General features: G+C 37.0%; 1 long non-coding RNA gene across 1 annotated transcript; it reads left to right on the top strand.

Annotated features, from left to right (window-relative positions):
- The first annotated feature begins 5,370 nt into the window (after positions 1-5,370).
- LOC121366695 lies at positions 5,371-6,505 on the top strand. The gene is made up of 2 exons (XR_005957203.1): positions 5,371-5,473; positions 5,835-6,505. It is a non-coding gene; the product is annotated as an uncharacterized LOC121366695 (long non-coding RNA).
- The last annotated feature ends 7,500 nt before the right edge of the window (positions 6,506-14,005 follow it).

Here is a 14,005-nt window from a genome sequence, read left to right as displayed (position 1 = left end):
ATAGGGTGTATACGGTCTTTCGAACAAGACCAACAGCCCGGACACAACATGTGTGTGTCCTTGCATCGTAACTGAACATTACAACTGTCCTGCACACAAACTCTTTGTGTGCTGGACGTCATGTAACTCGAGTCGGACATGTTTATTGAAACAACAAGAACTCCCAACCTAAAACAAACTGTATGCCGTGTTCAGAAAACAAAATAAAGAAATAAAAGCAAACACAAAGTTACAGGGTACCTAAAAGTTTTGCCTGAGCTTAACAAACAGTGTCTTCATAGGTGGACTGCAGAATTGAGAATGATGTTACAGGTAGCCCGTGCAAGGATAGCATTACACATATCTGGCAAAGGAGAGAATTCTGCAATGTGAAGGTATGACTCAGGTTGAATAGCGTTTTTGTTGTGCTAGCACAGTGTCACATGCCACGGTTGATATTTTATGTATGTGTTACTTTTGGTGATAAGGATATAAAATAAGTGAATTTGATTTGTGTGCGTGACTTTTGTTGTGTGGTGTAGTATGTTGCACGAGTAGTGTGTGATGGATGGGCAATAGAAGGCACGGGAATTGTGTATTGGGATGGGCAATTCATGGAAAGCATGTGATAATTGTATTGGGAAATGGTTAAATAGAAAGAATCATCAGATATCTGGTAGTTATTCTTTTTCGTAAAGGAAGAAGGTACTCTCGTATTTCTCACGGTGTGTATAGATAAAATTATTTTGTTAAAATGTTAGGCAATACATGTACAAGTTTATAGTGATGCTTGTATGTAAATAATTTGGTACATGTATATAAAACACGGGATTGTAGAATGTAATACATGCAATGCATTTTGTATTGTTACAGCGGGTTTCCCAGGTGTAGAATCCTGAGGTTGGGGTGGAGAATGAACTCCTGATTGGATTCATGTGGGTAGACTCATGTGATTGGACTATCAATGTTGGATTCCCAAGGTTAGATTATCGAGGTTGGATTTCCAAGGTTAGATTCTCGAGGTTGGACTCCTGCGGTTGGATTCCCAAGGTTGGATTCTCGAGATTGGATTCCCAAGGATGGATTCCCAAGGTTGGATTCCCAAGGTTGGACTCCTGCGATTGAATTTCTGAGGTTTGACTGAGGTTGGAATCGGGAGGTGTTTACCAACAACTGGTGTGGTGTGGTTTAAAGACTGTTTTTGTAAAAATCCGCTGTAAATTTGATCTCTATTATTGGAACTTTTGTAATGTGACAATAGACTTTGTTCTAGAACAAATTGAACATTTAAATGTGTGATTTTTAAAAATTATTATTATATTTTTTTCATCATGGGGTTTGGTTGATGGATGAGTGGGGCGAATGAACAGCTACCTTGAAAGCCAGATCAGATAAACTGAATCTGGGAAAATAATAAACGGGTTTAAGATGCACATGCAGAGAGATCGAGGGATTCCCGTTACAAATTGAATGTACACTGACTTTATGAAAATGAAACTTGATTATCAAGGCACACCTGTTCTCGAAAAAATATTTTTGAAAATTGTGTAAAAACTTGTTTATTTTGCACAAGAACATACCACTCGACTGCTACACGGTCTCGTGGTATGTATTCTTGCGCAAAATAAACTCGTGTAATAAATAGGAAGCAAAAACAATGTATGTGAAGTTATGTATATGTATAACTTAGATATGAACCAAGATAGTTTTAACCATATGGGAAATAATTAGAGTTATAACCCTTCTCTAGAAAAATAATGCATCTGTTCCTGAATACTTACAGTTCACAACAACTTGGATGTTACTCGAGTTTGTCAGATTTCCGTAGGGACCAGCAGAGACTGTTACCTCACATTTGTACTGGCCGTGATCAGTTCTGTTTAGGTTTGTTAATCTCAAATTTGAACGGTTTCCACCATTCATCACATGTCTTCCATAGATCCACTTGAACTGCTGTGGTGAACTGGGATTGCTGTCGGCTGTGCAGGTCAAGTCCAGGTCATCACCTTCCTTGTGAGGGTTTGGAGTCAACATCTTTATTTGTATTCTGGGGGAATCTGAAACACAAAAGTAATAAATAAATAAATATTTGCTAATAATATTAATAAATAATGTACTATATGTCACAGCAAAATTTTAAGTGGTTTTCATCAATAAATCCAGTTTAATATACAAAAAAAAGGAAAACTGGGTTTTTTTTTAAAGTTATATTTTTATTTGCCATTTAAAAAAAATAAAACAAACCCACTAGCTGGTCAATATACAGATAAAACAACAGGGAACAATGTCATCTAGTCTTGGAGTTTAACATTATAAATATCTTCATTAGTTTATTCTACTAAACTCTGTGTTTGACTGTTCTTTTGTTAATATGTATCTCTACTAGTTGAAAATAAATTTTCTATGTATGTAGGATAACAATAATAATAATAAACTGGGAAATAAAACAACCAAAAAGTTTGTTTTCATAATAATTTAATTGACTGGTTCTCTAATATGCAACCATATCAATATGTGTCTTCTGAGGAAATTTGGGGCCAAACAGTCTATTAAAATAAAACACATTCGGAACACTTCAGCCAATTTAATTTATCAGCATGCAGTTACATTGGGATCGAGTGTGGAATTCAATGGGAACTATGATTAAAATTCCACCAATCAAGCAAAATTATAGCTCAAGTCCCCTCTACCCCTCCCTTTATTGGTATGTTGTAGGGGAGGGCTAGAGAGGACAGTGTGTAATACTTCGCCAATCATCCACGACTAAATGGCAGCCAGCTACAGTGTGTAAATCTGATGCCACAGAGCTTTAGTTTGATTATTTTAGAGTTCAGTCATAACATTAAACTTACATGTTGTTAACCAGCTATCAAAATTGAAACAAAAGCCCTATGCGATTGTTCAAAATTGCTCCCCTGTTGTTTTTAGAGCATTGCATAAATTGCGTACCAAAGTGCTGCATGTAAAAGAACGTAATCTTTGACTCTGCCCATGCCACCTCTAGGTCGGGAAGTTTTGGAGGAATCCAGTCACAGCTAAATGTATCTCTCATTAGGAATAATACTCTTGCGCACTATAAACTTGTACATTAAACAACACTTGTAAAACAACTGGTATGTTGTTCGGTCTATATATTAAACACATGAAAATGACACTGCTCAAAAACTGTCAGACTGCTAATCATTAACTTCCCTAGTAAATCTTTCTTATTACCCTCCTGGTGAAGATATAGCGGTGTCGTACAAATTTCGTACGCACCACCAGATACGTATTACAAACTGTATTTTGATTTGTCAACAGGGAACAGAGTCAATTTCGATTGGTTGGACAGTGACCTTATTAGCATAACGGGACTATTTTTTTCATTCATAATTAATGTCAAGGTCAGTAACATCCACAACTTTTACTACAAATGTCATTCATTAAAAGTTGATGTAAACTGGACCGCGCGAGAAATATTTTTAAATAAAAAATAAAAATAAAAGAATGAATAGAACAATAATTAAACATATTCATTTTATTTATTATGTGGATTTTTGGTCTACAAAATATTATAGTCAGTTGTGATTTGTGAATTCATCATTATTAAGGTCTACGACAGTCACTTTTTGGACCCTTGTTTTGGCTTCGTACACAATAAATGAAACATATCCAACGTTAATTTTTTCATATGATATACATGTATTTGACAAAAGGTAGTTTTTTATTTTTTAAAACTTAAACTTAATATTTTTTGTAGAATTATGAAAAAGTAAAATATACCGACCTGTAAACAGCGTTGTTTGCTTCTTGTAGAAATTTAACAGGGGTCAAGGTTAGTAGACCAGTTTTTATTTTAATGTGGCGATGCATTGTAATAATATAGCTAATTTTGAATTTGAATGATGTCAGAATTCCAATGACGTCACTTTGCACCTCCTTACAATAACCACAAACTGGGTACATGACGTTTCCGTTTTAAGAATGCTGGAAAAAATCCAATGCAAAATTCCTATTGATTTTTTTTTTTTCGAACATTACTGAAGCACCTGAATGTGTTTGAAGAAAATTCTGTGATTGAAAAATTGTACCTTTTACGAAATATGGATTTCAAGTGAAATTACGGTAAGATATGCTATATTTATTGTGTACAAAGAAAGCCAAAACAAGGGCGCGAAAAGTGACTGTCGTTGACCTTAAAGTTATAACTTTAGTTTTCCCGTGAACTCAGCTGCTTTTGCAAGCTACACGTTTTTAACTGCAAAAACACTTGTTATTCTCTTATTGGTTGGATTTTTGGTCAACAAATTGTTATTGTCAGTTGTGATTTGTGAATTCATCATTATTAGCATAACCAGTGGGGTAACGGGAACATTTGTTTCTTGGGGGCGTTTTGTTAAAATATGGAATTATGCATTAGTTTTACCCATTTTTCACCCAATATGAAAATAAACATATATTGATGCATGTACCTTACAGCTTTCTTTAAATTAAAAAATGAAACCCGATGGAAATTTATGGGGAAGTACGTCTACACCACTCCCCTGAAAACGTCACTGAGAAGTAGCGGAAGTACAACAAACTATTTCTCAATGCGGCGGTACGTAGTCGTGCACCGGCTAGTTATGCAAATCAACATCCAGTCTTGAAATAGGCTACAAAATTGATTGATTGATTGATTGATTTTTCATAATTTGCGTGATTTAAAGGAGGGTAATAAATAAAATACCACACTCGTTTTCGCTAGATATCATTTTTACGAAACTCGTGAACTTCCCAAACGTATCTGACCTCACTTTTGTTCGGTCAGATACATTTGGGAAGTTCACTCGTTTCGTAAAAATGATATCTAGCGAGAACTCGTATAGTATTCTATATATACATAACATTTATTGATGAATAAAAAAATTACACTCATAAACTAATTAATTACATACAAGCCTCGAGTTCTCTTGATGGTGGTTGCTAAGATTATTTTTTGTCATACCTTATTTACCCCTTCTTTCAGGCCATTCTAAAAATAGTTTGTCCATTTCCCATCAGTAGTTTCAAATGTGGTTACTTAGGTAAGAAAGAAGATAAACATTTATCTGAAATTAAGCCCAGGGCTTAAATTAAGAAGTTGATCAAAAAACATTACTGTCACAAGTCAAGGGTAATCTGATTTTAATTGTATGAAAGAGAATATGTGGTTATATATTTTATAAATTTTTTTATCATTTATACGGTATTTTAATTTATACAAATGAGAGAAGCGTGAAGTATGAGTTATAGCTTGTATCTCACACGTGAAGCTGTCTTTAATTAGCAAGGTAGCAATTTGTATTATTGTAGCTTGTGGTATGGGTGAGTGATAGATGAGTGATAAGCTGACTGGGTGAATATAGTGTGGAACTGGGCTATTGAGTGGAGGATTTGTCATTAATCGCTGAGAGAGAATCATTGAACATTCAGTTTGGGAAAGACTTGGTAGAAGTGTAAGAGACTTTGTGGAAGTTCGGGTTATTGTTTAACCGTAAGTAAATTAAATATTTTACACATGTATTGTGTTACAGAGGTGTGACATTTGAATGTTATTTTGGTCTGTATTTAGTTTGCTATATTAAATGTATATATTTAGCAAATGCTCAGTGTAACTTGTGAAATGCGGACATTGTAAAAGTAATGAAATTGTTTGCTATATGTATTTATGTGTTTATTAAATGTATAATGTGAATTGAATTATGCACATGAAGTAAGTTGTACGTGTTATTAACGTATACGTTGTGAAACCTGTATAATGTGGACATGTGTGAAATGATGAAAATGATTGATGTATGAAGGGTATTTAATATTGAGGTTTTGCATGATAGTAATGGAGTGTATATTGTTTACAGCAGCTTGTGTGGTATCTGTTGAGACCAACAACGGGATGAGCAGCGAGGGGCAATGTTAGAGTTTGACCAGGTGATTGGGCTGCGGAATTATGAGAAGAAGGGACGAGGAAACTGACGTTGATGTTAATTCATGGAAGTTGGGTACAGCTGAAGTGGAAATTGAAGTTCCACATGTGGGCTACTTATTAGCCATGATGTTGTGGTGGTGAATAACAAGTGTATTGTTATCGTGCAGCATCTCGGTGAATAACAAGTGTATTGTTATTGTGCAGCAGAAACATATTGTGTAAATATGGCTGTAGTATTTAGAGCTGATCTGAAATGGAGGGTGCTAACTAATGTTAGTACATAATTTAGTTAGAACAATATATGTATATAAAAGTTGATCACGAGGAAGTGAATCATAAGGATTGTGGTATGAACTGAAACATTTTATATTGAACTGTGTGGTTTTAGTATATTATTTTGTGTGTTGTGATACGTGATATTTTTATATGAAATTATGTGTAAAGTGGTGATAATGTATGTTTATTATATATGAGAAGTGTGAGTGTTGAGGGAGTGCTGGTGATTAGTGGTATGTGAGAGGGATATAATTAGGGTTAGTAAGTAGGAGTGGAGAATGAATGTGATTGTTATTTGTGTGCTGTAAATAAATGTAATATAATTTATTTGGATTAGTGTTGTTTCTTTTAGTTATTCAATCACTTGTGACAATTACACTATAATAAAAATTTTTTAAACAAACACTAGTATAGTATAAAAGTAATATTGCTCGCATCACTTTATGCCATGAAGATGCCACAGACATGGGTTTATGGGTAAAAGTTTAAAAGCATCCACTATGTCACTTTTGCAGAGCCTATAGTACCTTTTCCACATTGTTGATTACACTTTCTTGCATTGTCAATCTTGGCATACTTAAGAGAACATTCATCTTTGTCAATTACTTCATTAATACTGGGGGCACAGATATGGAGAAATTTACAATTGCCACGCTAGCATTTTTTGTCATTAAAATTACTGCATATCTCTCTACGCCCATTTTGTCTGTTAATTCCTTCTATTCCTCTAGCATACATGAAGTTGTCTTTTGGATAATCCAGCAATTGCTTTGGGGTTGGATAGAAATTAGCTATATGTGAAGAACTGTCACAATGGCGGAATGAAAGGATATTTTGACCTGTGAATTGTATTTCTTTTGCTCCTGTCACCAATGTAAGGGGTCATTGTATTAGGTACAACTTTATCTAAATATTTAAAATGCTTCAGTGGAATCAGTCTGCTTGAGTTAGCTTCAGCAGTGGTGTGTTGTTTTTGGCCTATTGGTAAATAGAATGGCATTTTCACATCAAGTCCTCGTTCTTGATTAACAAACTGCACAGCATCCTGGAATCCTCTGTCTACAATGCAAACATCGTTCTCTTGGATCTACTCATTTATATTTTCTAAATTGTGTGACAAGGCATGTTTTGTTATGGAGGCATTATTGTTTTTGCCATCACAATAATACAGTCCTAAGATGCTCAAAATGCAAACATCTGTCCCAACAATAACCATAGGTTTCACCAACGGTCTGTGTTTGTGCATAGAGAAAGAACGTCTTTGGAAATTGTAATGTTCACTGTTTTAGATGTATACATATATTCCATCCAGTACTATGACAGCCTTATCAGGTGATAGTGATGTGCGGTTATGAAATTTGGCTTTGGTGTCGGTTTTTGGTTTTGGTTGGACAAAAGAGTAGAGTTTAGTTTCGGTTTCGGTTTTTATCAACATTTGTATGAAATCTGTTCTGAAAAGAAAAAACTTAACAAAAATCATACCGTTTCAGTCTTTTTAAAAAAAAATGTTTTGACACACTGTGTCTTAACATAAAACATTAAAAAAAAAGAACAACTTTGTCAGACCTGTCAACCTTTAGTCAAGAAAAAGCAGGAGCAAGTTTTAAAAAAGTATTACAATAAGTTATATGAATACTACATAATGTCATGTATACATGTACTTGTCAACCTTTGATCTTGGCAGTAAAAAAAAAAAAAATAATAAAAAAAAAAATAAAAAAAAAAAAAAAAAAAAAATATATATATATATACCATCCCGTCTTGCCATTTCATGGTACTCACCAATTCGGGGTATTTCCCAAAAATGTGATATCTCGCGACAGTTCATGTGTACTGCGCCACCTAGTGAATGTTTCTGAATGTAAGTATTATTAAACTACATTGTCAAACAAGGAAAATACACTGTTCTTACCAAAATGCATTTTATACCATTGAGCAAAATAAAGTACAGAAGTTAATACAAGACCTGTAACATGAAAATTTATGTATCGTCTGCTCTACCTTGTTATTGTAAATTACAATCACATAACATATGTGACGTGGCTTTTGCCAATTTTTAAAACTATGGAATCGCATAAGGGCTATCTCTTATATCTGATTCCTTGTTTTTCGTAGGATTTCACGTCACGTCATAAAAAGCGCTATCGATCATATAGCCCTACTCAACTTAAAAATGCATATGCAGATGTCACTGAAAAGGGAACTTCGGTATATAAGGCTGCCAGGCTGTATTCCGTTCCTGAACAAACACTCAGAGACAGAATATGCGGGATTATTTCCCCAGAGACGACAAGGATGAAGAAAACAAACTGGCAGAACATTTGAAGTTGATGGCGTCTGTTGGCTATGGCTACACAAGAGCGCAGGTTTTAAATCTTGGAACCGAATACAGTACGTGAACCAACCATAATTGCGTCTAGACAGCGACTCCGACCAAGCTAGACGGTGTCTAGACTAGTCGGGAAAAAATTGAAAAATTCCTGTTAGACGGTTGATCGGCGGTCACTGCGAATGTGCACGAGCTACCTCATTTGAGCCTTTGACCTTTTTCTTGTTGTCAATTGCCGCTATCTTGTCAGTTACACTACGTTATGAATTAAAAAAAATATATATATATTTATTTCACTGGGGTTTTTTGGGGTTTTTTCAAAATCGCGATATACGTGTTTACAAGGCATTCGCACTACACTGAAAATAATAACTAAATAATACATTTATATTGACCATTAACCCTTGTAAATCGTTCAAAGGGAAACGATTACAATAAGCAAATAATAAAAAAGGAGAGTTCTTCGTTTTACTGACAAAAGAAGTGAAATCGAGAGAAAAAGATGGAAGAGAAAGAATAAGCTTGGTTTTGGTATGTGATATTTGGCACAGCAGGAAAGTTCATTTCATTTGTGAGGGGAGGTTGAATCTGTTTTTACGTTTACTGTATTTAAAAAAGTAAAATAAATAATAATGAAAACAGAAAGTGAAAACAGAAAGTGAAAACAATAAAATAAAAATGTTTTTAAAAGGATGGGGTGGGGGGGATACTGCGAGTTAGACGGGAAATTAAAAAAATATATAAATATTTTAAAATAATAATGTTTGCTTTTGCCTACGTGACGATTGTCACGGGCAGCTATGGATGTTGTCTTATTTGTCGGAGGGGCGCAGGTTTCCAGGTCCATAGGAACAATATCTGGGGGAGGGTGCACAAATTCTAGCAGGTGATTTCAGCGTCCATAGTGTGGAGATGGGACACAAGTCATATTTTTACCTTTATTCATTTTCGTCCTCGAGTACAAGCGGGGCGGGCTGTAACACACACACACACACACACACACACACACACACACACACCGGTCCACCTCATTTCCCACGGGCCTGTGATGTCGAATCTGTTCGCCAGTGTTATAATTTAAAAAAAATTATTAATTTTTTTGTTTGGCCAATAAAATACGACATTACATATATGCTATTTGATCCACGCTAACTCTATTAGTATGTTTTATGATACCTTTCCATGTGCTGCCACAAGTTTTGGGACAAGTAGTATATTGTAGTATTTACTTATTTTTTGTGTGTCTTCGTTAAATTTGTCAAGTCTGCTTTGAACTTGCCCTGTGTCCATGTTGGTATCCCCTACAGTGATTTTAAATTTCATATTAATGAATATATCTTTTCGACTTGGCAAGATGATTGGGACGGTGCGGTTGCAAACAAACTTTATTCTGTCATGTCAGTCCTGGAGAGTGGCAGTCATTCTACAGGCGGTGCAGGAAGGATGAAGTAGTCTTGTGCCATGCCCGCATGGGCCATACATATTTGACACATTCATGTATTTTAAAGAACGACCCCCCCCCCCCCCTTTCCTCAGTGTGAACACTGTCGGTGTACACTGACTGTGCGCTACACTTTGGTGGAGTGTGATCATCTCAAGCCGACAAGAAATGATATATTTGGCAACAGAAATGTTTTATAATCTTTTAAACTCCATCCGGAATTAATTGTAAAGTTTTTAAAACACTTCTATACAAAGTTTTAAAATATACTTACCTTGATTTATGTATTATATTGTACTTTTTCCCCCACAGCTCCTTACACAGTGGTTTTACGTAAATATATAAATAATGTTTTCATATACTTACCATTTGTGACGCCCAATAGCCGATGTGTATTTTTGTGCTGGGGCGTCGTTAAACATTCATTCATTCATTCTTTAAATCAGTCAATAATAATAAAATGTGCCTACAAAACTGTTTCATTGTATGTTCATCGCCGAATCTACCAACGATCCCAACTATCGCTAATCGTTGGTCCTTTCTTCTGCGAGCTGCTTTATTAAATAAGTGTGTGTTGCCGTGATTTCCAAAAGAAACATAGGTACAGGTTTTATCTGGAGCTGTTGTTGTTGCAGATGTATTCTCTCTAGCACCCATTTACCTTTTCATCCACTAACTATACCAATATTACCTGTAAACGATCACAACGATCGTGGGATACATGTCATTTACGAACTTTGTTAAATAAATGTGTGTTGGCGTGATTTCCAAAAGGAACATGGTTACAGGTTTTATCTGGAGTTGTTGTTGCAGAGGTATTCTCTCTAACACCCATGTACCTTTTCCTCCACTAATTGTACCAATATTACCTGTAAACGTGTACCACGATCGCGGGTTAAATGTCATTTACGAACTTTGTTAAATAAATGTGTGTAGGAGTGATTTCCAAAAAGAACTTCGGTACAGGGGCTGTTTGTATTACAGCTATATAAGTATATTTTCTTTTCCTAGGACTGTCGTTGTAGATATCTCTATCTACTGTTGTTTGTTTTTTGTGTGTGTATACATTTTTTTCAATGTTAATCCATACAATTTGATTTGGGGAAAATATTCCGGTTTTTTTTCATTACTATTATTTTTATTTTTATTTTTTTTAAATGTTTTATGTCAAATATATTTATATGCTAATTTTATCCATTCAATTTGATTTGGGAAAACACCCCATAATGAAATATGCCTTTTTTTCACCAGTAGCCATACATGCACACACTATATATACTCTTCAAAAAAAGAAACGCAAAAGGGTACAAATGGGTTATAACTCCGATTTTATGTTTCCTACCGGTTCATGCTTTGTGAATATAAGGTCATTGCATGTCCCAAACACATTCCCACGGTTACATTCGATAAAACGCAGCTACTGTACAATAAAGTTCCAAAATGTGAATATTCGCAAAAACGCAGCCACGTGCAAACCATGTCACCACTGCATGTGCGTTGTCTGCACGTGCAACATGAACACCGACAGTATAAAAGTGCAGGGTGTTCGCTTGCCTGGCCTCTGTATCTGGCCGACAGTTGACAATCCAGGACATGCCACGTCTCAGTGATCCGCAGAGAAACAATGCCATCGGCCGACTAGACGCAGGCGAATCCAGAACGGCCGTTGCCAGGGCATTCCATGTGTCCCCAAGCACCATCTCCAGACTGTGGGACCGTTACCAGCAACATGGATCAACACGTGACCTCCCTAGATCCGGTCGACCACGGGTCACTACCCCCGGGCAGGACCGCTACATCCGGGTACGCCACCTTCGTGAACGATTGACTACTGCCACCTCCACAGCCGCAGCAATACCAGGTTTGCGCAGGATATCCAACCAGACCGTACGGAACCGCCTACATGAGGTAGGAATTCGTGCCAGACGTCCAGTTCGAGGTGTCATCTTAACACTACAACACCGTCGACTCCGACTGCAGTGGTGCCAGATTCATCGACAATGGCCTCAACTGCGATGGAGACAGGTGTGGTTCAGTGACGAGTCCCGATTTCTGCTCCGACGTCATGATGGAAGATGTCGTGTGTATAGGCGTCGTGGTGAACGTTATGCGGCAAACTGCGTGCAGGAAGTGGACAGATTCGGCGGGGGTAGTGTCATGGTGTGGGCAGCCATCTCACACACTGGCAGAACTGACCTGGTCCACGTGCAGGGCAACCTGAATGCACAGGGCTACATTGACCAGATCCTCCGGCCACACATCGTTCCAGTTATGGCCAACGCCAACGCAGTGTTCCAACATGACAATGCCAGGCCTCACACAGCACGTCTCACAACGACTTTCCTACAGAACAACAACATTAATGTCCTTCCTTGGCCATCGATATCACCGGATTTGAACCCAATTGAGCATCTATGGGACGAGTTGGACCGACGCCTCCGACAGCGACAACCACAGCCCCAGACCCTGCCCGAGCTGGCAGCAGCCTTGCAGGCCGAGTGGGCCACCATCCCCCGGGACGTCATCCGTACTCTGGTTGCTTCAATGGGCAGGCGGTGCCAGGCAGTTGTCAACACACGCGGAGACCACACCCGGTATTGACTCCAGATGACCTTGACCTTGGTGGTGTGTCCTATCACTTATTCACAATGGACTAGAGTGAATTGTGAACAATCCTGCAACATTTGGTAATTATCGGACTCACCATTCAATAATTAAATCAATTCTCCAAATGTTACGACAATGTGGTTTTGCGTTTCTTCTTTTGAAGAGTATATATATATGTACTGTTTCCACTGAAAAACTGCAAAAATGAAAACATGCTTGCGGGAAGCTTGCACAGTTGAAAATATGCATGCAGCAAGCTTGCGCATGCTTTCACAAATAAAAACATGCATGTGGCAAGCTTGCAGAAATACTGACTACCTTACATGAGCTAAATGTTAGCTTGCATTGCTTGTACTACCTTGTAACAACCTTGTAGGGTGTATACTACCAAATCAAATCCCATAGACGACAATAGTAACATATGTGGCTAAAACTCCTACCTGCAGCGTATCAATCAACATAAACGCCACGGATATAAATACTACCACCCCTCACACTTAAAGTGAATCAGAAAAAATTGGGGGTCAAGCTGCTTGTTTCTGAGATAACGGGTAGCGTCTATGACTACCCTAGTTCCGCACAAAATTCGAGTACTTTTTTTTACAGGTACCCCATACATGTTTCAAGCACAAGGCTACTTGACACATTGGTACTAGATGAAATAAAATTGCATATGATTTTAAACCCAGATGAAACTATTATTTTTTATAACCAACACACTCCCATTTATAACCAATCACAGGATTTGTGGTGTTCACTTCTCTGTCAAAAGTTGGGTGCACCTCAAACTTTGACCCAGCCGGAAGTTATTTGGTTTAGTACTACCTATACTGATAACATACATTTTTCAAAAAGTGTCCAGCTATGTGTCTTTATGACAACCAGGATCTGGTGTATTCTGACATAAACTGACAACCTCACTAAAACTGTTGTTTCTACAATGCAACCCAATGGCATCGGACATACAGTACACGAACCAACCATAGTGGCAATATCGGAGATCGGCTCGGCGGTCTTGGAAAAAAAAAATGTTTTCAAACATTCGCCGATCAGCGGATCGGCAATTTTGTAAAATATTTATTTCAACAAGAATTACGTTTGCACTTCATCCAACGCGTAGAACTGTTCATTATGATTATATTGACCATGTTTACATGCACATTGTTATTAACAGCTTCAAGTCATAAAAGTGAAACACCAATTTTTAAAAATAAATAAATTGTGAAACTGACTCACGTGCAACTTGCGTCAGCTGTGAAAGAATTCATTATATATGATGGGGATCAGTTTGATCAGTTTGACTTTTAGATGTGCCACCGATTTAAAAAAAAAAAAAAAAAAAAAAAAAAAAAAAAAAATGGGGAGGGGGTTGGTTTGAGGGACGGATGTTTAAAACCAAATTGGCTATCAGACTATTTTGTTCCACACCAGTAACAACTTGCTGCGATTC

Source organism: Gigantopelta aegis, unplaced genomic scaffold (assembly GCF_016097555.1).
Source record: "Gigantopelta aegis isolate Gae_Host unplaced genomic scaffold, Gae_host_genome ctg6700_pilon_pilon, whole genome shotgun sequence".
NCBI classification, from domain to species: domain Eukaryota; kingdom Metazoa; phylum Mollusca; class Gastropoda; order Neomphalida; family Peltospiridae; genus Gigantopelta; species Gigantopelta aegis.
This window is presented reverse-complemented; position numbering and strand designations above follow the sequence as displayed.